Source organism: Dendropsophus ebraccatus, chromosome 12 (assembly GCF_027789765.1).
Source record: "Dendropsophus ebraccatus isolate aDenEbr1 chromosome 12, aDenEbr1.pat, whole genome shotgun sequence".
In the NCBI taxonomy this organism is placed as follows: domain Eukaryota; kingdom Metazoa; phylum Chordata; class Amphibia; order Anura; family Hylidae; genus Dendropsophus; species Dendropsophus ebraccatus.
Genome location: NC_091465.1, coordinates 19181211 through 19204284, shown reverse-complemented (window position 1 = coordinate 19204284; position 23074 = coordinate 19181211). Strand labels below are relative to the sequence as shown.

Genomic DNA, 23074 nt, shown 5'->3' with positions numbered 1-23074 from the left:
AGAGTACGCACCCATAACCTGTATGGCATGTTTTTGCAGGACTTCCTAAGGCTGCAGCGTCCAACACCGGCTTTCAAATGCCGAGCAATCCGACTTGAGCACGCTTGAGTTGTGCTCATCTTTTTTTTCTTTTCCAATTACTATAACAGTATACGTGTTATTAGTTCTCGTCACCCAATCGGCATGCAGTCCATTCACCCATCAGCATGGGACTTGTGGCCGGGTCCAGTGTTCAATGTCAAAGTTTCGTTTTTACATAGAAACAAATTATTATTACAGATAAATGTTGTTGTTGATGATGATGATGATGATTATAATATTATTAATAATTGTGGCAGTTCTCCTTATGGTAAAATGGCCTTTTCAGACAATCGTAATATGGGCACTTATTTAAAATGAATAGTATAAATATTAATAATTGATAGTTTAAACGTAAGTTTAATTTCTTATTATTTACTTTATTTTATTCCCCCTGATATTGAAGCTGTCAGAGCCCGGATGGGTTATGTCACCCTCTATAGCATCACTAATTTTAGATATACACATGTGAAGTCTCTACAGCTGTTTCTAAACTACAACTCCCAGCATCCCCGGACAGCCAGCGGCAAGTTTATTTCAATTTCCATGAGTCCGTTAGCAGGAAGCACCTGTGTACATATTGTAAGTACCTCCTCATTTCCCCATTCTATGTACTGATGGTTTGGTGAGCAGCAAGACCTTGTTGACGCTGGTGTTGCTTGGTGGCAGCTTTCTCTGCCGGTGCCTGCTGGGTTTGGGGGGGCCCTTGGGGTTCGGTCCTGTGTCAGTGGGGTTGCAGGGCCATTCTGTGTCCCCCCGTTCCTGTTTGCGCTCGCTTTGCGGGGTTGGCGTCTGCTGACCAGCACAGTGTCGTTTAGTGTAGGTACTCATGTGTATCAGAGACCTGCATGTGGTACATGAGGCAATATGGTTTGATCAAATTATATACTAACTTCTGATGTTGGTTTTTAATGTAGCTGATAGGCTTTCGTATCAACCATGGGTGCGATGTGCAGCCATTTCTGTCTTCCAGGCTTGTTCATATAATCTTACTATATAATTGCTATTACTCTTACTCCGGAATCTCCCGTTTCCTCACAGCAACATGTAGAAATAGTCAGTATTGGGTAAGGCTGTAAATCCAGCAATATCCATGACCTGTATGGACCTCTACAAGAAATGCATCACCGTACTGTTTCCTCCAACTCCAATGATTAAGAGTAAGGCCGGGTTCACACTGTGTTTTTGCAGTCTGTTTAAAGTATCCACTTTTAAATAGTTACTTTTAACGTATCCAAAAATGTGGTCAACCATGTTTTTGTGTGTACGCTGATTTTATTTTTTTTTTTAAGTGCAGCCATTAGCTCAGTAATTTTTTTAAACAATGGAAGTCAATGGAAAAATGGATCCAAACTGATTGCACGCAATTGCATCCGTTTTTTTCATAAATATATATATATATATATATATATATATATATATATATATATTTTTTTTTTTTTTTTAAATAAAACCTATACATTAAACAAAGTGCAAAAACGCTGTGTGGACCCAGCCTTAAAGAAGATGTCCAGTGGATTCTAAAATCCGGCAGCTGGCAGGGGCAGGGGGGAAATTGATTACAAGTACTGACTTTGCCCATGGTGAGCGCTGGGGCCAGCCTCGGGACCCCCACCGGGCTCTGGGATCTCTTGAGCTGACACGTCACGACCTGGCTGATGGACTGGCCGCTCAGCCAGTTAGTGATTGGGGCAAGACGCTGCTCTAGTCACTGATTGGCTGAGCGGCCAGGCCATCAGCCGGGACAGGCCTTTTCCCCCCTGAGTCGTGACATCATCACTACTCGAGGGTAAATCCCTTCCAGCAGAGGTCCTGTGGCCTGTCCCTACACTCACCGCGGATACGGGGAGAGGCAAATTAGTACTTGTAATCAGTTTCCCCCCAAGACTTCTCCTTTAATAGAATTAATTGCGCAAGTTTCCCTTCCAGGACCCCCGCCCAGAATGATGGAATATATGAAGAACAGAGGATACATAGAATAAGGCAATACATACAGGATGAGATTATAGATACAGGATGAGATAATACACATGATTATACAGATGTCATTTCCTATGTATGAGGTTACGCAGCGTTTCATACAGAAGTAGCTATATAGTGAGATTTTAGTTAGGAAGGCTGAGCGAGCCGAGGTCCGTGCCTGATTCCCCAATTGTCTTCTCCACCTGTTTTAATACATCTCCCCCAATATTTATACAGACGTAATAACTTTAGAAGACCCCCAAACAATCCCTAATGATACTAGTGCTCCCGAGTTGTTACCCTATAATAACCAGCAACACAGATGCTGAAATCTGTTTTCCTCCCAGGAGATTGTGCTGTATCCATGTCGCAGCTCAATGAGACCCCTCCCCAAGCCGCAAATTATTCATTTTGTTGTTTCGATGTCCTTAGCCCACCTCAGGGGGTCCCGGCAATGGCCTCTGGTATCATTAGGAGAGCGCTGGAGTGAGGAGAGAGGCATTTTACATATCTTAGCAGTAATGACTTAATAGCGGCTTTGAGTTCACCTGCTAGACACAAGAGTTCATGAGATAAATGTCCCTCGGCGTTTCTCTTTCCTCCTCCTGCGTATTTCAAGTCTAGTTGGAAGAGCTGTTTTCTACGCTGCGCAGTGAAGACTAAAATAAGATCAAGAAATATAAAGAAGCGGGTGGCTGAAAACGTTCTATTATTGGAGCTAGGTATGCAGTGAAATCTGGAACAAGCGTTTACATGAATTAAATGGATTGGACGTTTATAGTCCGATCTCTGGTCTAATCTTTATGTTGACAATGTACTTTTTTTGGGGGAGAAACAAACACCAATAATTTTTGCGAGTTTTCTATCCGTTGTGCTAAATTGAGAGCGTGTTTCCGAGCTACTTTACATATATTGCATAGAGATGAGCGAACCTGGAGCATGCTAGAGTCCATCCGAACCCGAACGTTCGGCATTTGATTAGCGGTGGCTGCTGAACTTGGATAAAGCCCTAAGGCTATGTGGAAAACATGGATATAGTCATTGGCTGTATCCATGTTTTCCAGACAACCTTAGAGCTTTATCCAAGTTCAGCAGCCGCCACTAATCAAATGCCGATCGTTCGGGTTTGGATGGACTCAAACCCGAACCCGGTTTGCTCATCTCTAATATTGCATCATGAGTGATTACCTGATATAACGTTGTTATGTTATTGAACTATGCCCTAATATGTTTAATAGAAATTGCCTGCAGACAGACACAGGCGTCTTATCAGACACAGGCACTATATACAGGCCTATCATGTTTGTATAGTGAGAGAGAAGACAGTGTCACAACATGGCATCAATTATAGCCTCTCCATTCTCACCAGCGCAGTGGTGGCCATACCCTAATAAGTCGGAATCCTCCATCCGAGTATCTTATATTGGCAGTTCTGTGCTAGCAAAGACTTCAGAGGAGAAGGGTTTAGGGGTAGTGATTTCTAGCAGCCTTAAAATGAGTCACCAGTGTAACCAGGCGGTAAAAGCTAATGGTATTCTGGGCTGTATATTCAATATATAATGGTATGCTGGTCTATATATATATATATATATATATATATATATATATATATACTGGGCTGTATTTATATATATATATATATATATATATATATATATATATATATATGGTATGCTTGGCTGTATATATATAATGATATGCTGGGCTGTATATATATAATGGTATGCCGGGCTGTATATATATAATGGTATGCTTGGCTGTATATATATATATATAATGGTATGCTGGGCTATATATATATATATATATATATATATAAAATGGTATACTGGGCTGTATATATATATATATATATAATGGTATGCTGGGCTGTATATATATATATATATATATATATATATATATAATGGTATGCTGGGCTGTATATATAATTGTATGCTGGGCTGTATATATATATAATTGTATGCTGGGCTGTATATATATAATGGTATGCTGGGCTATATATATATAATGGTATGCTGGGCTGTATATATATAATGGTATGCTGGGCTGTATGTGTGTGTGTGTGTGTATATACATATATATATATATATATATATATATAATGGATATGCTGGGCTGTATATATATAATGGTATGCTTGGCTGTATATATATTTATAATGGTATGCTTGGCTGTATATATAATGGTATGCTGGGCTGTGTATATAAATAATGGTATGCTGGGCCATGTATATAATTGTATGCTGGGCTGTATATATATAATAGTATGCTGGGCTGTATATATATATATATATATATATATATATATATTGGTATTCTAGGCTATATATATATATATATATATATATATATATATATATATATATAGATAGTATGCTGGGCTGTATATATAACGGTATGCTGGGCTATATATATATATATATATACATAATGGTATGCTGGGCTGTATATATATAATGGTATGCTGGGCTGTATATATATATATATATATATATATATATATATATATATAAAACGGTATGCTGGGCTGTGTGTGTATATATATATATATATATATATACAGTGGTACCTTGGTTTAAGAGTAACTTGGTTTAAGAGCGTTTTGGTTTAAGAGCTCACAGTTTTTCAAAATTGTGACTTGGTTTAAGAGCATTGCTTTGGTTTAAGAGCTCCCTGTACTAGGTGGGAACGCAAGTTGGGGAGGGACATGGTCTGCATAGCGGGGTCTACAGCCCTGTACTCTAACCCAGGAAGTCTCCCTTGCCTTCCAAATCATAGCAGATCCACTTCAGGCTGGGGCTTACATCAGGAGACAGAACTGTGGAGGTAATCTCTTCATAGCTGTAACCCCTTTCTCCCAGGACAGAGAGTGCTGCATGTATGTGCCCACATCTGCCCTGCTCATTCCTTCATGCCCCCTGCAGACTCTGTCAGTCCTGATTGGTCCATGCTGAACACCCCCCCCCCCTTCTCCATTGCTGTCATGTGACCACACAGACCTCTGACCGCAGCCCTGCTTCTCTATTCTAGCCTGTTGTACTATGCTACTGCATTATAGGGATCTGCAGTTCCACCCTGTATCTACAAACTGCTGCTGTGTTTCAGGTTTATGCACATACTATACATTATACTCCACATGCTGATTGCTATACTGCACAGTAACCTATAAAATCACATATTCAGCTGTTTATAAATGTCTGTTTCATTTGTCTTACATGTTATTTAAAATATAAAATCATTATTTTTGGGGAGTGGAACCAATTGTCTGCATATCAGTGATTTCTTATGGGAAAATTTACTTTGGTTTAAGAGTGGATTTGGATTACAAGCAAAGTCCCAGAACGAATTATGCTCGTGATCCAAGGCACCACTGTATATATATAATGGTATTCTGGGCTGTATGTATATAATGGTATGCTGGGCTGTATGTATATAATGGTATGCTGGGCTGTGTGTATATATATATATATATATATATATATATATATATATATATATATATATATAAAATGGTATGCTGGGCTGTGCATATAATATGCGGGACCCGGCGGGATCAGGTGAGTATAGGGGGCTCTAACGGGGGGGGGGGGGGGGGGGGGGGGGGGTTGGGAGCCTGTCACCCCGGCACGGGGGGTGACAGGTTCCCTTTAAGGGCTGTACAACATTGCTATATTCTGGGATACCATTAAAAGGGTGTTCCAACATATACCGAAGCATACCGTAACTTTTGCCAGTATAAATAAGATGCAATGAGCTCCAAGAAAAGTTTATTAAACCAAACTTGCTTCCACTTGTAAAGGGAATAAATCTAGTGATACATATTCACCTATACAATAAGTGAATGTGGCATGTAAGCAATGCTATATCCAAGTCCTTTCATATTGTGCCCCTTTTCCTTCAAAGTTGTGTCACTTATCGAGAGGGGTGAAAGAGTGTTTGAAAGTGTCCAGAACACATAATGAATGTCGCTTGACATGTAGGACAACTCTATGGAGTAAAATGTGGCAGAAATATAGCACATCTCAATAGTAAATTGAGCCATATGTATAGGGGGAAGATCTATAAAATCCACATCTATAAAAATAAAAAATATAAAACTTTTAAAAATGTACCTTTATTTAAACATACGAAAGGTAATATTGTCGGGGCTCTACATGGGGTTGGGGCCCACTCTGGGTTTTGGGGCCTGTCTGACTGACAAAAATAGATTGGTACAATGTACACCTGTCCTTTTAGATGTGTGATACTATGTACACCTGTCCTATAGATGTGTAATACAATATATACCTGTCCTATAGATGTGTAATACAATGTACACCTGTTCTATAGATGTGTGATACAATATACACCTGTCCTATAGATATGTGATACTATGTACACCTGTCCTATAGATGTGTAATACAATATATACCTGTCCTATAGATGTGTAATACAATATACACCTGTCCTATAGATGTGTGATACAATATACACCTGTCCTATAGATGTGTAATACAATATACACCTGTCCTGTAGATATGAGATACAATATACACCTGTCCTATAGATGTGTGATACAATATACACCTGTCCTATACATGTGTGATACAATATACACCTGTCCTATAGATGTGTGATACAATATACACCTGTCCTATAGATGTGTAATACAATGTACACCTGTCCTATAGATGTGTAATACAATATATACCTGTCCTATAGATGTGTAATACAATATACACCTGTCCTATAGATGTGTAATACAATGTACACCTGTCCTATAGATGTGTAATACAATATATACCTGTCCTATAGATGTGTAATACAATATATACCTGTCCTATAGATATGTGATACAATGTATATCTGTCCTATAGATTATTGATACAATGTATATCTGTCCTATAGATGTGTGATACAATATACACCTGTCCTATAGATGTGTAATACAATATACACATGTCCTATAGATATGTGATACAATATACACCTGTCCTATAGATGTGTGATACAATGTATACCTGTCCTATAGATGTGTAATACAATGTACACCTGTCCTATAGATGTGTAATACAATATATACCTGTCCTATAGATGTGTAATACAATATACACCTGTCCTATAGATATGTGATACAATGTATATCTGTCCTATAGATAAGTGATACAATGTATATCTGTCCTATAGATAAGTGATACAATGTATATCTGTCCTATAGATAAGTGATACAATGAATATCTGTCCTATAGATGTGTGATACAATATACACCTGTCCTATAGATGTGTGATACAATATACACCTGTCCTATAGATATGTGATACAATATACACCTGTCCTATAGATATGTGATACAGTATACACCTGTCCTATAGATATGTGATACAGTATACACCTGTCCTATAGATATATGATACAATATACACTTGTCCTATAGATATATGATACAATATACACCTGTCCTATAGATAAGTGATACAATATACACCTGTCCTATAGATATGTGATACAATATACACCTGTCCTATAGATATGTGATACAGTATACACCTGTCCTATAGATATGTGATACAATATACACCTGTCCTATAGATATGTGATACAATATACACCTGTCCTATAGATATGTGATACAATATACACCTGTCCTATAGATATGTGATACAATATACACCTGTCCTATAGATATGTGATACAATATACACCTGTCCTATAGATATGTGATACAATATACACCTGTCCTATAGATATGTGATACAGTATACACCTGTCCTATAGATATGTGATACAGTATACACCTGTCCTATAGATATATGATACAATATACACCTGTCCTATAGATATATGATACAATATACACCTGTCTTATAGATATATGATACAATATACACCTGTCCTATAGATATATGATACAATATACACCTGTCCTATAGATATATGATACAATATACACCTGTCCTATAGATATATGATACAATATACACCTGTCCTATGGATATATGATACAATATACACCTGTCCTATAGATATATGATACAATATACACCTGTCCTATAGATGTGTGATACAATATACACCTGTCCTATAGATATGTGATACAATATACACCTGTCTTTATAGATATATGATACAATATACACCTGTCCTATAGATATGTGCCTTGTATGTGATGTAGTGTCTGAGTGTCTCTGCTCCCTATCCGGTGGTCGCCCCCCCCAGAATGATGCCCCCCGGTTGGGTATAGATGGCGGGGGCACCGATGCACCGGTGTATGTCACACACTGCATTGGCTTCTCGTGTTCGGCCCAGACTTGCAGGCAGCGCTGAGGCAATGTCCTTGAAGTCGGTTTGAGGGGATTAATGTTTATTTTCCAGTGTAAGTGGCCGGGATTCCTGCTTTTGTAGCGGCCTCACAAACAGCTGCGGTCCAGCTGCTGGCATCCCCGCTGAGGGAGAGTGTTAAAACCTCTCAGGGGTCAGAGCTGTGGTATGTCGGTTTCTATGGCAACCAACCAAAGGGCCACTTTCTTTGAACAATCCCCCTACTCAGTCCTGTCCTGCAGTTAGCTCAGCTAAAGGGTATGCAGCTCAGGGGGGAAGGAGCTGCGCTGGGGGAGGGGGGAAGGAGACACTAAGGACATGTCTTCAAGGAATAATAACACCAAAGATACTTTCTTTCCTCCTTTAACAGCCGTCATGGCAGCGCAGTCTATATACAGACAATATATACGCTATATACACGTGATAATTCATTGTAAGGCCCCGTTCACACAGAGCAAGAGGGGCGGAATTCCGCCCCTCTTGCTCTGTGTGAACGGGGCCTTACAATGTAGACTACAATTTATCAATCGTCAGGATGGCATTCTACTAGCCTTCCTATAAGAAGTGCTAGCCGCAGTATATTCTGTCTTCTCTATAAAACTGAAAACAAGACAAGAAGCCGAGGAACAATCACTCCCAATATTGCAATTACTGTCCTGGAATGCTTTGTAAATTTTAAGAAACATATATATATATATATATATATATATATATATATATATATATATATATTATATATTTTGTGTGTGTATATATATATATATATATTTATATATGTGTGTGTGTTATCTCTTATAAACCACAATAATAGCCAATATATAATGTGTCATATAAATGTCCCAGAACATGACACTTAAGCAAAATTTTTGTCAGCAAATGGATAAAGTTACTAAGTAAAGTTTCTGCCAAACTGACCTGAATGATCTTTAGATCCAGGTCCTAATCTCATGATAATAAAGCGAAAGAAGATCACGTTACACCAAGTGAATGTCTCCTTCTGTCTCCATCTTGGAGGGTACATGATAGAAAGTAACAAACTAATAACCAAGCTCAAAGAAGAGGAGTGAGGACCCTGTTCACAGGAGCTTACAATCTGTAAGGGAATGGGGGAGCATAAGAGTGAGGACCCTGATCACAGGAGCTTACAATCTATAGGGGGGGGGGGGCACAAGAGGAGTGAGAACCCTGATCGCAGGAGCTTACAATCTATAAGGTAATGGGGGAGCATAAGAGTGAGGACCCTGATCACAGGAGCTTACAGTCTATAGGGGGGGGGGGGCACAGGAGGAGTGAGGACCCTTATCGCAGGAGCTTACAATCTATAAGGGAATGGGGGATGGGGAGGGGGGGGGGGAATAAGAGGAGTGAGGACCCTGATCACAGGAGCTTACAATCTATAGGGGGGGCACAAGAGGAGTGTGTGTGTGTATATATATATATATATATATATATATATATAATTAGAGGTCATCAGCCTGATCTGATCGGCTGTCAGGGTGTCCAGGGGCTGACTAGAGAGGGAAGAGGGAAAGGACAGAGGGCTGATCCCTGAGGAACCCCAACAGCAAGGGAAAGGGGAGAAGGAGTAGAGACAGCAAATTTTGATTGATCAAGTGGTCAGAAAGGTAGGAAGAAAACCAAGAGAGAGTTGAGTCCTTAAAGGGAACCTGTCAGGATGGTTATGTTACCCTCAGGCTACATATTATAGTGACAGACATGCTATTTTTGGAGGTCTGTTGCTTACGCCGTAATGCACAATAGGTCACACACACATTCATATTTGGAATTGCATGGCCGGCGATAGGCAGAGAGGAGTCCGCATTACTCATTAGGTGCCGCTGTCGCCTCCCACCTGCCAATCATTCTTCAATAATAGAGTTAATCAGGTTTCTTACAAGATCCTCTTATTTGTGTTGGCAAAAATAGGAGAAACTCTCATGTGAACTGATCCTTTTCTCATCCCATTTAAATATACCTAGTCCTTTGGTGTTGTTACACTAATACCTAAGCCCCTTGCAGATGGTGACCCTGCCAGCAATCTAATGTCTGTGGTGGGTGCCAGGCCCTACCATGTCTTACATTGCCAAGGGAAAAGTGAATCAATAAGACTAGGCCTTCCCTGCACTTAAAGGGGTTATTCTATGTCAGAAAAACATGGCCACTTTCTTCCAGAGACAACACGACTCAAAAAGTGAATGGAACTTAAAGAGGACCTGTCACCCCCCGTGCCGGGATGACAGGCTCCCGACCCCCAGTTAGATCCCCTTATACATACCTCATCCCCCCGAGTCACGCTGCCGGAGCCGGTCCGGGGACGGAGATATCCCCGTCAGAAGCCAGCGCGCATGCTCTGGAGAGAGGTCTGGCGTCCATAGAGAATGAATGGAGCCGGACTCATCTCTGCAGCGCGCGCACGGCTCCATTCATTCTCTATGGACGCCGGACCTCTCTCCAGAGCGCGCGCGCCGGCTTCTGACTGGGATATCTCCGTCCCGGGACCGACTCCGGCAGCGGGACTCGGCGACATGCGATAACTATAAGGGGATCTAACTGGGGGTCGGGAGCCTGTCACCCCGGCACGGGGGCAGACAGGTCTCCTTTAAAGGAGTTATCCAGTGCTACAAAAACATGGCCACTTTCCCCCCTCTCTTGTCTCCAGTTCAGGCGCGGTTTGCAATTAAGCTCCATTTACTTCAATGGAACTGAATTCCAAACCCCACCCAATCTGGAGACCAGAGAGGGGGGAAAAGGCCATGTTTTTTAAGCACTGGATAACTCCTTTAATAGCAAACCACACCTGAACTGGAAACAAGAGTTATGTTGTCTCTGGAAGAAAGCAGCCATGTTTTTCTAACGCTGGTCACTATGCTAATAATAAGCTGACACCTTCCATTCTGTAGAGAGAATGTTCCAGCAGTCTCCTCCTTATCAGCACAGGCACAACTACTATGAATGCTGATGCCAGTTTATGGATAAGATAGGGACAGGCCATTCACAATAGGTGATGGTCACAGGTTTCCTGCTCCTCCCTGTACAATCACCTCTGTGTACATCACTCATGCCCTCAACACATAGAAGTCAGACTCCGTTTACTTATTTCCTTTATGCTGTAAAGCATACTGTATCTCTAAATGTCTTGCAAAAGGCAATATGGCTGATAACATTGTAAAAAATTTACAATCAGAAAACAGAAACCAATTAGAGAAATGAATTTTTTAGTATTTGGCTGTCATCAACAAAAACAAACAAAAAAAATCTAGTTAATGCATTTCCTTTATGTATCACCCAATATTTATTTTACTGGAACATTTTTTACTAATCTGTTTCTATTTTTTGTTTCCATTAAAAAAAATTTCATTTTATTTGTAGCTCATTATTATGGGGGGCTGTCAATTTTCTAAGCTGTTTAAGTGTTTTTTCGTGACTTGCGTTATTGCAGGCCTCAAGACCCAATCACTAATGTAAGTGAGTACTGATCTGCTAGATCGGCGCTCGCTTACTGAGCCTATTACATGGCTCGATAATCGTGCAGCAATGTCCATGCAGCCCTCGCTTTAAAAGGGAAAATTAATACCATTTATACATACCTGTCCATGCTCCTGGTGTTCTCCTTGAGTAAGGATCGTAGCCCATAGAAGATAGTGGCAGTCTGCTGCCGCCACTCCTATTACACGGAGCGTCGGCAGCAGATCGTTGCTATCTTAGTCGTTTGTCTTTTAACATGTTGAAAGACAATGACAGACAATGATCAGCAGACAACGTTTATGTTGGCTGATTGTTTTCTTCTATTACACAAGAGGATTATCGGCCGTAACGGGCGATAATTGTTTCATGTAATAGGGCCTTATCTTAAAGAGGATTTACCATAATTTTTTGAACCGCAGCCCGGTTCCCGTGCACTGCGCAATTGTATCCATGGGTATCGGGCCGGGGGTAAAGCATTGGAGGTCCGCCCCCAATAGAATCAATGGAGCCGCGTCATACAGGGGCGGGGGATTCTGCCCACTGAGGGCGGGCCGGCCCGCCTCCAGTGCTTCACCCCCGGCCCGATACCCGTGGATACAACGGCGCCAAACACAGGAACCGGGCCACGGTTAAAAAAAACTGATGTGGCACTGGCTTGCCCATGACTGCACTGTTCTATCCATGGGTCATATTAAAGAGGATGTACCTAATGGTACATCCTCTTTAAGTCAGGAGCTCAAAACACACAGCATTACCCTGTAGTAGCTTTAGGCTTGTGATGTGGCTTACTTTGTATTCGCTCCCTCCTGGATTTGTTTTACTTGCAGTGAATATCTGAGATTCGCTTCCCTGAGAGGTGCAACTTCTGGCTGTGACCTTGTCATGTCAGGTCTGTGAATTTAATGCATATATTGTTCTTAATGAACACATTGAGAAAAACAGATTTTTTTTTTAAATACTTTGTAGTTAGAAATGTAAACGCGCCCCCCCCCCCCCCCATACAGGTCCCCCTGCCCCCCCGGAGCAAGTGTTTAAATGGTGGAGAATTAGCACAGTGAATGGGAATCTAATCCTGCAATACGGAGGCAATTGCCTTCCATTTCCCTCTGACAGCATCTGCCGAGCAATCTGTGATCAGAGCCACAAACTATTTATTTATTGTCAATTAGATTTTTTGCTTGTATTGTATTTACATAAAACAATGAAACAATTATAATTATTACAGCATTTGTGATCCAGATCTCCTGGCAGACTATTGTGTTTTCTTCTTTAGAGAATCGTTGTAATTTGATTAGTTCCGTTCGGAGACGATTGTCTGGAATAAGAAAATGCAAATGAGATGAGAAATTATAGCTAAAAAGTAAGTGAGCCCTATGTGGAAAGTCATTGTCACCTCACCGGGAAAATATTCTATAGAATTACGCTTTGGCAATTCACGTTATCGGTCTGTATATTTCCATAAATCCATCTGAGCCCAGTGGTGGTCTTTCTTTTGATTCCTCATTGTAACCCAATGGAAGTTGTTCATAAACCTTCATAATAGCAAATCATTGGATCATTTCACGTGTCCAGCCTGCGTCCCCCCAGTTGTTGCGGAAATACAATTTCCATCATGCCATAAATGTTTATGAATAGCTTCCATGGAGTTACAATGAGGAAAGGAAGGGAAGACTGAGCTCCTATGGGCCTCAAAGCCTTAGGGCCCTATTCCACCGGACGATTATCGTTCAGATTATCGTTAAATCGTTCGAATCTAAACGATAATCGTTCGGTTGAAATGCAGTTAACGATTAACGACCGAACGAGAAATCGTTGATCGCATTATAAGACCTGGACCTATGTTTATCGTTGCTCGTTCGCAAAACATTTGCAAATCGTTCGGTCGTTCGCAATAGATACGAACGCAATAGCAAAGAAATAGCGAAGAAAAAACGATCGCAAATACGATCATAAGTAACGATTATTGTTCCATGGAAATGAGTGAACGTTTTCGGGTCTTTCGCAATAGCGGCCGTTTGAGATCGTTTATTGTTAACGATTATGCAAACGATAATCGTCCGGTGGAATAGGGCCGTTACTGTTTAAAGGGAATCTGTTACTTCCAAACTTCACTTTCCAAACTGCTGACACTATTACATCGCTATTAAGTGAAGGAGACACATGGTACCTTTCATATATCTGTCTGTGCTTCCAGGATGTAGAAAAATTAAGTCAAAGAGGCGTTCCTGAATAGCAGTTATTCCTCCTCTCTCCCTCTCCCTGCTCGACTGACACCTGGAAGCTGAGTCCCAAGCAGGTCTATTCCCAAGCACTGGCCCGCCCTGGAGCATTGAGGGCAGGCCCGCTGGCCCCCAGTGTGACGGAACCCCCTCCCCTCTGTGATGCAGATGTCACTTCCTGGATAACATGGTGGTGTCACTTCCTGGATAACATGGTGATGTCACTTCCTGGATAACATGGTGGTTTCACTTCCTGGATAACATGGTGATGTCACTTCCTGGATAACATGGTGATGTCACTTCCTGGATAACATGGTGATGTCACTTCCTGGGTAACATGGTGATGTCACGACCCGACTCCCAGAGCTGTGCGGGCTTGTTATCCAAGAAGTGAAGCCTTGATGCAGTAGTAAGTGCAGGGAAAAAAAGCACTTTATAAGCATTTCCCGTAATAAGTGTATATTGGGGATTTGTATAACTTTTGTAGGGCAATACAATACAATACTTTAATAAAAATTTTCGCGGGACTTCTCCTTTAAGCTGAGGAATATAGCTAACATGTCAATGGTGTAGTAACATTGAAGCCGATCTTGGGCAGGGCAGGCACCAGGTTCTTACACAGTGATTCTGCTTCTTACTGGGCTGCCTGTAAAGTGCCTCCTCTTTAGAATCCTGAACAGATCTCTCCAGTCCCTGCAGCCTCCAGATTTAGCTGCTGTTTTCCTCTCCTATCAGTGATGCAATGTTGTTCATATTACAAGATTAGGGCAGCCCGATAATTGCCAGCAGTAAGGACATCCCATGTCAACATTTTTATTTTTGTCACAGAACATGCTGCCCATTGAAAAGGGCCGCTGCCAGCTCAGACAACAGACGCCTTCTTCTCTCATTGAAAGTGGAAAGTGTTTCCAGCTATTACTCCTGGTAAATTTACTCTTGAAATATAATCGATTGGCCAGCTGCAGAGAGAGGCCGCTGTTCTGCTGAAATTATTGTCATTACTTATATGTATAGAGAGGAGATTATAGGGGGCGCTCACATCATATCAGAGCCGTATAGTATAAGTAATGTAATGTATGGTCGCAGTGACCCCACAAGCAGAATAGTGAGTGCAGCTCTAGAGTGTAATACAAGATGTAACTCAGGATAAGTAATGTAATGTATGTACACAGTGACCCCACAAGCAGAATAGTGAGTGCAGCTCTGGGGTATAATACAGGATGTAACTCAGGATCAGTAATGTAATGTATGTAGACAGTGACCCCACCAGCGGAATAGTGAGTGCAGCTCTGGGGTATAATACAGGATGTAACTCAGGATCAGTAGAGGATAAGTAATGTATGTATGTAATGTATGTAGACAGTGACCCCACCAGCAGAATAGTGAGTGCAGCTCTGCAGTATAATACAGGATATAACTCAGGAATAGTACAGGATAAGTAATGTAATGTATATACACAGTGACCCCACCAGCGGAATAGTGAGTGCAGCTCTGCAGTATAATACAGGATATAACTCAGGAATAGTACAGGATAAGTAATGTAATGTATATACACAGTGACCTCACCAGCAGAATAGTGAGCGCAGCTCTAGAATATAATAAAGGATGTAACGCAGGATCATTATAGGATAAAAGTCTTTTTACACACACAGAATTATCTGACAGACTATTGAAGCCAAATCCAGTAATGGATTTGAAAAGATCCATAGTCTGTTCCTGGCTTTGGCTTCAATAATGTCATTTAAATCTGTCTGTATAAAAGGACCATAAGTAATATAATGTATGTAGACAATGACCCCACCAGCAGAATAGTGCAGCTCTGGGGTATAATACAGGATGTAAGGTATAATACAGATATCTCAGAATTATTTTTTTTTTTTGTCTAACAAATAAAAATAATAAATAATCTCTATGGGACATGGAATACAACATGCCACAATTCTTCCCTTTGCATATTCCTTATGAATCTGTGTGAAAAGAAGTCCATATCCAATCATAGTAGACACTGTAGGGGCCCATTGCAGTCCTGGGTGCCATATTACAAGTCCATACAGCTCTCCTCCATTATATAGCTGGGTGTCCTATCCCCCATAGTAGTTGATAATACAGCAGCACTATGCAGGGATCTTTCAGCTGTCTGTCCTGCAGGTGTCAGTCTGTCTTCTGTTTATGGAGCGACAGATGCAGTCTGAATATTGGTGGCCCTAAAAAAAACCCGCAGACGCCATATAATCTATTTCTGTTGCTGTTTGTATAGTAAATCTCCCCTCTTGTGTCCAAACACTAAGAACTACATCTAGCAGACAACCCAGTCCGTGGCTCCTCGCCTTCACCTAACATATTGATAAACAGGTTTTCAACTAATTTTAATGGCCAGTAGTGAAATTATTTACTGCAATAATCTGAAATGCAAGGGAAGGCGACAGTATGGTTGTCTCTGAATTCTTCCATTTGGCATTGATTCCACACTGATCTCCATCTGCACCTACTTTACTGACTCTTCTCTGGGAGAACTTGTGACTAATAAAGTAGAGAAGCGTCGGAGGTGTTGGTATGGAAAGACTGCCAATTTTCCTGTTGAAGAGGTGCTGGCAGGGAGCGGGAGTCATTTAATACCTGTCTTCAGCTGCTATCTGCAGACACATAGCTTAGAGATGTTAGAATACTGCTTTATCCAATGCCATCTGCATCATGCACAGGCTCTGGTTTCCTCCGCTTAGGCCACAACAACTACACCTATCCTCTTCCACTCACAGGGGAAAATGTACTATGGGACTCTCTCTAATGACCATCATATCCTCATAATGTTTATTAAAAGACCCTGCTAATGGGGGAAAAGAGGCCTAATGTACAAAGCAGGGAAAGCATGCATAATGTGGGTGTGCTTTAAGGGGTTGGTCACTTTGTAGAGTTCCTACTGGATATAAGGGTCCATTGACTTTAAAGTGTCACTGTCGTGATTTTTTTTTTTGCAGAAATCAATAGTCCAGGCGATTTTAAGAAACTTTGTAATTGGGTTTATTATCCGAAAAATGCATTTTTATCATGAAAAAGCAGTTTGAAGCTCTCCCCCCTGTCTTCATTGTTCTCTTATGGAGAGAGCTAAAGAAAAGACCAAAACAGGACAACAAAGAGTTAATCTACAAATCCCTCACCCGTTATCTGTTCTGACCATCACCAGTGACCTGTCTGAGCTCAGATTACAGCTGTCACCCAGCTCTGTGCCTGTAATCCTCTGTTATCTGCTTTCTGCTGCCGGCTAACTCCCTCCTTCCTCCTCCCCCCTCCCCTCTCCCTAGAACAGACAGGGTACGTCTCCTGCAACAAGTCACAGTTTTCAGATTTTTCAGAGTGGATGAAAAAGAGGAAGGAGGGGGGGACCTGGGAAAAGGCTTTTTACATGCAGATAATGGCAGATTTGGCTAATAAACCAAATTACAAAGTTTCTTAAAATCGTCTGGACTATTGATTTCTGCAAAAAAAAAAAAAAAATACGACAGTGACTCTTTAACCTCTTAAGGACCCATGACGTACCGGCACGTCATGGATCACTGTCACTTAAGGACCCATGACGTACCGGTACGTCAGCCCTTTAAACGGGCGCCGCGGCCGGCCGGGTCCCGATCGGGGGAGATAGCCTGCTATAATACATAGCAGGCCATCTCTCCCTGTCGGCATGGAGGGTTGTTAACCCCCCCCATGCCGACGATCGCCGCTATTGGCTGATAAGCCCATAGCGGCGATCGGAACCTTTCCGGGCCATCGGTGGCCCGATGACCCGGAAAAAAATGGCGGTCGGTGCTGTCCGAGGACGGCACCGACCGCCATTACTGTAAAAAGTAATGGTGGTCACGGTACCACCGTCCCGATCGCCGTGAACGGCCGGCCAGCCGGCCGGCCGTTCACGGCGATCAAAGTCCCCACAAGTAATAAATACCTGCTCCGGACCCCTCAGCTAGGTAGCTGAGGGGTCCGGAGCAGGTATTTGTACATTACTCACCTGTCCCGGGGTCCTGATCGGCGTCTTCCGGGTTCCCGGCGTCCTCTTCATCTTGTTGGGACTTCGGCTTCTTCCGTGAGTCCCGATCGTCTCTTTCCGGCTCCAGCGTCGTCTATTTTCGTATTTTTCCGGCTCCAGCGTCGTCTATTTTCGGATCTTGCTCTCTGCTGCCCCCTAGCGGCTGATAAGTGTAATACACGTATCAGCCACTACAGGGATGTTCAGAATGTAGTAAAAAAAAATTTTTTTTTCCCAATTTTTTTTTTTTCTATTTTCCGCACCCTATCGCCGCTGAGTGTTGATCAGCATCGCACGAAAGTGCGCTGCTAATCAGCAACTCCTCCTTTTTGGCGTAGGGTGTTTTTTTTTATATCCTACTGCCACGGTCTGCTGATAAGTGCCGAACATAAGTGCGGCATTCATCAGCAACACCATTTTTGGCGTAGGTTTTTTTTGTATACTTACTGTAAAAAACACGTAAAAAAACACTACATTACACCACACTACATTGAATAAAGTTTTACACTACACCACTACATACCCCATATACCAATCCCCATATAAAGATGGCCCCCAGGGTGTTTTCGGCGTCAGAGGGATACGTTATTGCCTCCGACACCGAAACAGCCAGTGAGGATGAATGGGGGGTCCTTTGTTCCTCCATTCATCCTCATCCTCCTCATCATCCAGTGACGTGTCTGGGGGTAGCGTAGCGTACGCTGCCCCCCAGACACGTCTTTTCCACCAGTACCGTCCCAATAAGAGATGACGGTATGGCGTGAAATTCTACAAACTCTGTGAGAGTACCTCAGGGTACACTTACAGATTTAGGGTACGTGCACACTGCGGAATGGCGAAGGATAACCCTTCGTGCATTCCGCAGCTGGCACCCGCCGGCGGACTGATGCAGGGGCGCGTCTCCGCCCGTGTCATAGACTCTATCCTATGCATGGGCGGATTCCATCATCCGTCATTCCATCAACACGTTGGACGCAGAGCGGAATCCGCCCGTGCATAGAATGGAGTCTACGACACGGACGGAGACGTGCGCTTGCATCAGTCCGCCGGCGGGTGCCAACTGCGGAATGCACAAAGGGTTATCCTTCGCGATTCCGCAGTGTGCACGTACCCTTAGAGTGTATGAAGGAAGGGACACTCGAATCCAGCCCCCAGATGCCCCCTCCCCCCCCATCCTCGGAGTTAGTGGGGACATCGTCCGGGAACTGATCTTCCCACTGCTGGATAAAGGTCACCACCACCTGTACGGGGATAACTTTTATACCAGCACCCCCCTCTTCCGGTCCCTCGCTGCCCTGTAGCTTGCGGCACGATCCGAACATATCAGAAGTAGTAATAGCGCCCTAATATTTAGCAGCCATGGAGCGGACCCAGCGCTTCTGGATATGAAGGACCCCCTATCGCACCAGGGCAACATTCTCCAGGTGACGTCCCCCACACTGGAGAACGGGAGACCCCAGAAGAAGTGCAGAGTGTGGGGTAACAGGGGGATCAGGAAGGACACCATTTTCCCGTGTGACACCTGTCCTGATCACCCCGGCCTTAGCATACTGGATCGCTCCAAGGCGTACCACACGTCATCGGAGTTCTACATTATCTAAATTCCGTCCCTTATTCCTATTTCAGGGGTCACGTTGATCCAGGGATTATTCTGATCGCCATTATGGAGTCGGGAAGGAATTTTTCCCCTGTGATGAGGCGACTGTCGTCTGCCTCACGAGGGTTTTTTGCCTTCCTCTGGATCAACACAGGTTGAATTTGATGGACACCTGTCATTTCCAACCTTATAAACTAATAATTGGCCTAATACCCCCAAATAAATTAGAATTGTCCCTTTTCCCCAGCTAAATAGGTATGGCCGCCATTCCCATTAGAGGATGCCATGATGCAATTACAAAGCCTCTGTGCGGCCAGGACAGTAGAAACCCCCCACAAGTGACCCCATTCTGGAAACTACACCCCATAAGGAATCTAACAAGGGGGGCAGCGGGGATATGGCCCCCTGGTGACGGCCACATTTGGGATGTGAAAATGAAAAAAATGGTATTTTTTATTTTCACGGCACATGTTCTACACATGTGCCCATCACTAGTGGGGTCCATATGCTCACTGCACCCCTTGTTAGATTCCTTATGGGGTGTAGTTTCCAGAATTGGGTCACTTGTCGGGGGTTTCTACTGTTCTGGCAGCACAGGAGCTTTGTAATTGCGACATGGCCTCCATCCCCCATTCCAGCCTCTAAATGGCGCTCTGTCCTTTTGGTGACTTGCCCTGTGCCCATATGGCAAATTATGTCCACATGTGGGGTATTTTCGTACTCAGGGGAAACTACCCTACACGTTTTGTGTTCATTTTCTTTTTTAACCCCTTGTGGAAATGGAAAAAAATCAAGGCTAGACCAACATTTAGTGTAATTTTTTTTTAATTTTTACTCTAAATCATTGATCTTGTCTTGATTTTTTCATTTTCACAAGGGGTTAAAAGATAAAAAAAAACACAATGTGTAGAGCAATTTCCCCTGAGTACGGAAATACCCCACATGTGGACATAAAGCGCCATGCGGGTGCAGGGTAAGCCTCCAAAGGGAAGGTGCGCCATTTGAAGGCTGGATTTGGATGGAATGGATTTCGAGGGGCCATGTTGCATTCAAAAGGCCCCTGTGTTGCCAAGACAGTTAAACCCCCCACAAGTGACCCTATTATGGAAACTACACCCCTCAAGGAATGTAACAAGGGGTGTAGTGAGCATATGGACCCCACTGGTGACGGGCACAAATGTGGAACAATGTGGCGTGAAAATGAAATATTAAATTTTTTACACTATAATGTTGGTCTAGCCTTGAATTTATCATTTTCACAAGGGGTTAAAAGAGAAAAAAAAACACAAAATGTGTAGAGCAATTTCCCCCGAGTCCGTAAATACCCCACATGTGGACATAAAGCGCCATGTGGGAAGGAGCGCCATTTGGATTTTAGAGGTTGGATTTGGCTAGAATGGATGATGAACGCCATGTCGCATTTACAGAGCCCTCGTGCTGCCAAAACACTGGAAACCCCCCACAAGTGACCCCATTCTGGAAACTACACCCCTCAAGGAATCTAACAAGGGGTGCAATGAGGATATGGACCCCTGGATGACGGGCACATTTGTGCCATGAAAGTGAAAAAATGAAAATTTTCACTTTCACGTCACATTTTTCCACATTTGTGCCCGTCACCAGTGGGGTCCATATGCTCACTGCACCCCTTGTTAGATTCCTTGAGGGGTGTAGTTTCCAGAATGGGGTCACTTGTGGGGGGTTTCCAGTGTCTTGGCAGCACGAGGGCTCTGTAAATGCGACATGGCCCTTGAAATCCATTCCAGTGAAATCCAGCTTCCAAAAGCCAATTGGCGCTCCTTCCCTTTGGAGGCTCGTCCTGCGCCCGCTTGGCACTTTATGTCCACATGTGGGGTATTTCCGTATTTGGGAGAAACTGTGCTACATGTTTTGTGTTTTTTTTTTCCTTTTATCCCTTTGTGAAAATGAAAAATTGAAGGCTAGAACAACATTTTAGTGTAAAAAATACTTTAGTCTTTTTTCAAGCCATATTGTTTGGAAAATCTGTGAAGCACCTGTGGGGTCCAGATCCTCACCGCACCCCTTGTTACATTCCTTGAGGGGTGTAGTTTTCTAAATGGTGTCCCTTTAGGGGTGTTTTTTAGGTTTTGGCACCCCAGAGCCTCTGCCAACCTGAAGTGGTACAGTCAAAAATGACCAAAAATAACGGAGCCATTGAAATTCACTAGGCGCTCCCTTATATCTGAGGCTTGTGGTTGCGTCAAATAGCGCAATAGGGCCACATATGGGGTATTTCTATAAACTGCAGAAACGGGGCAATCAATATTGGGGTGCATTTCTCTGGTAATAGGTTTATAATTATGAAAAATATTGGATTACAATAAAATCTCTGCACAGAAAATTAAAATTTTCAAATTTCTTACACACTTAGCTTTTATTTCTGTGACTCCCCTAAAGGGTTAAAAAACTTTCTGGATGTGCTTTTGCAGAGTTTAGGGGGTGCAGTTTCTGAAATGGGGTGCTTCGTGAGGCTTTCTAACACACAGTCCCCTCAAATACACTTTAAACCTGAACAGTTCCCTAAAAATATCTGATTTTGAAATTTTACTGAAAATTTGGAAATTTGCTGCTAATGTTTTAAGCTTCCTATTGTCTAAAAATAATGAAATATAGTTTAATAAATGCCGCCAACATAAAGTAGACATGTTGCTAATGCTATTTAATATATAATTTATGTGATATAACCATTTTCTGTATAAGCAGAAAAGTTTTAAAGTTGGAAAAATGCATTTTTTCACAATTTTTCACGCTATTTTGGGTTTTTTCATAAAGATTCGTTATAAGTATCGACTCCAATTTACAAGAAATGTGAAGTACAATATGTCACGAGAAAACAATCTCAGAATCAGCCGGATAGGTAAAAGCATCCCGAAGTAATTAATGAATAAAGTGACACTGGTCAAATTCATAAAATTTGCTCCGGTCCTTAAGGCCATTTCAGGCCCGGTCCTTAAGGGGTTAAAGGGGTTATCCAGCGAAAAAATATTTCTCTTTTAAATCGACTGGTTTTAGAAAGTTATATAGATTTGTAATTTACTTCTATTTAAAAATCTCAAGTCTTCCCATACTTATCAGCTGCTGGATGTCCTGCAGGAAATGTTTTCTTTTCAGTCTGACACAGTGCTCTCTGCTGCCACCTCAGTCCGGGACAGGAACTGTCCAAAGCAGCAGCAAATCCCCATAGATACCTCACCTGTCCTGGACAATTCCTGTCTTGGACAGAGGTGGCAGCAGAGAGCGAACTGGAAATAAAAACACCATTTCCTGCAGGAGATACAGCAGCTGATAAGTATGGGAAGACTTGAGATTTTTGAATAGAAGTAAATTACAAATCTATATAATTATCTGAAACCAGTTGATTTGAAAGAAAAATGTTTTGCTGAAGTACCCCTTTAAACTGATTATACAGCGTTC

The 23074-nt window shown here is 42.3% G+C and overlaps 1 protein-coding gene across 9 annotated transcripts in view; it reads left to right on the top strand.

The window, feature by feature from the left end:
* The window catches only part of PKNOX2 (PBX/knotted 1 homeobox 2), a 316712-nt gene that overhangs the window by 122984 nt on the left and 170654 nt on the right, over positions 1-23074 (top strand). The window contains exon 1 of one of the 9 annotated variants that reach the window (XM_069947886.1): positions 14924-14948. The exons of the other annotated variants lie outside the window; for them this stretch is intronic. The gene's annotated coding sequence lies outside the window, so the exon portion shown is untranslated. Of the gene's footprint in view, positions 1-14923; positions 14949-23074 lie in introns of those variants that run through there. 9 annotated transcript variants of the gene reach the window in all.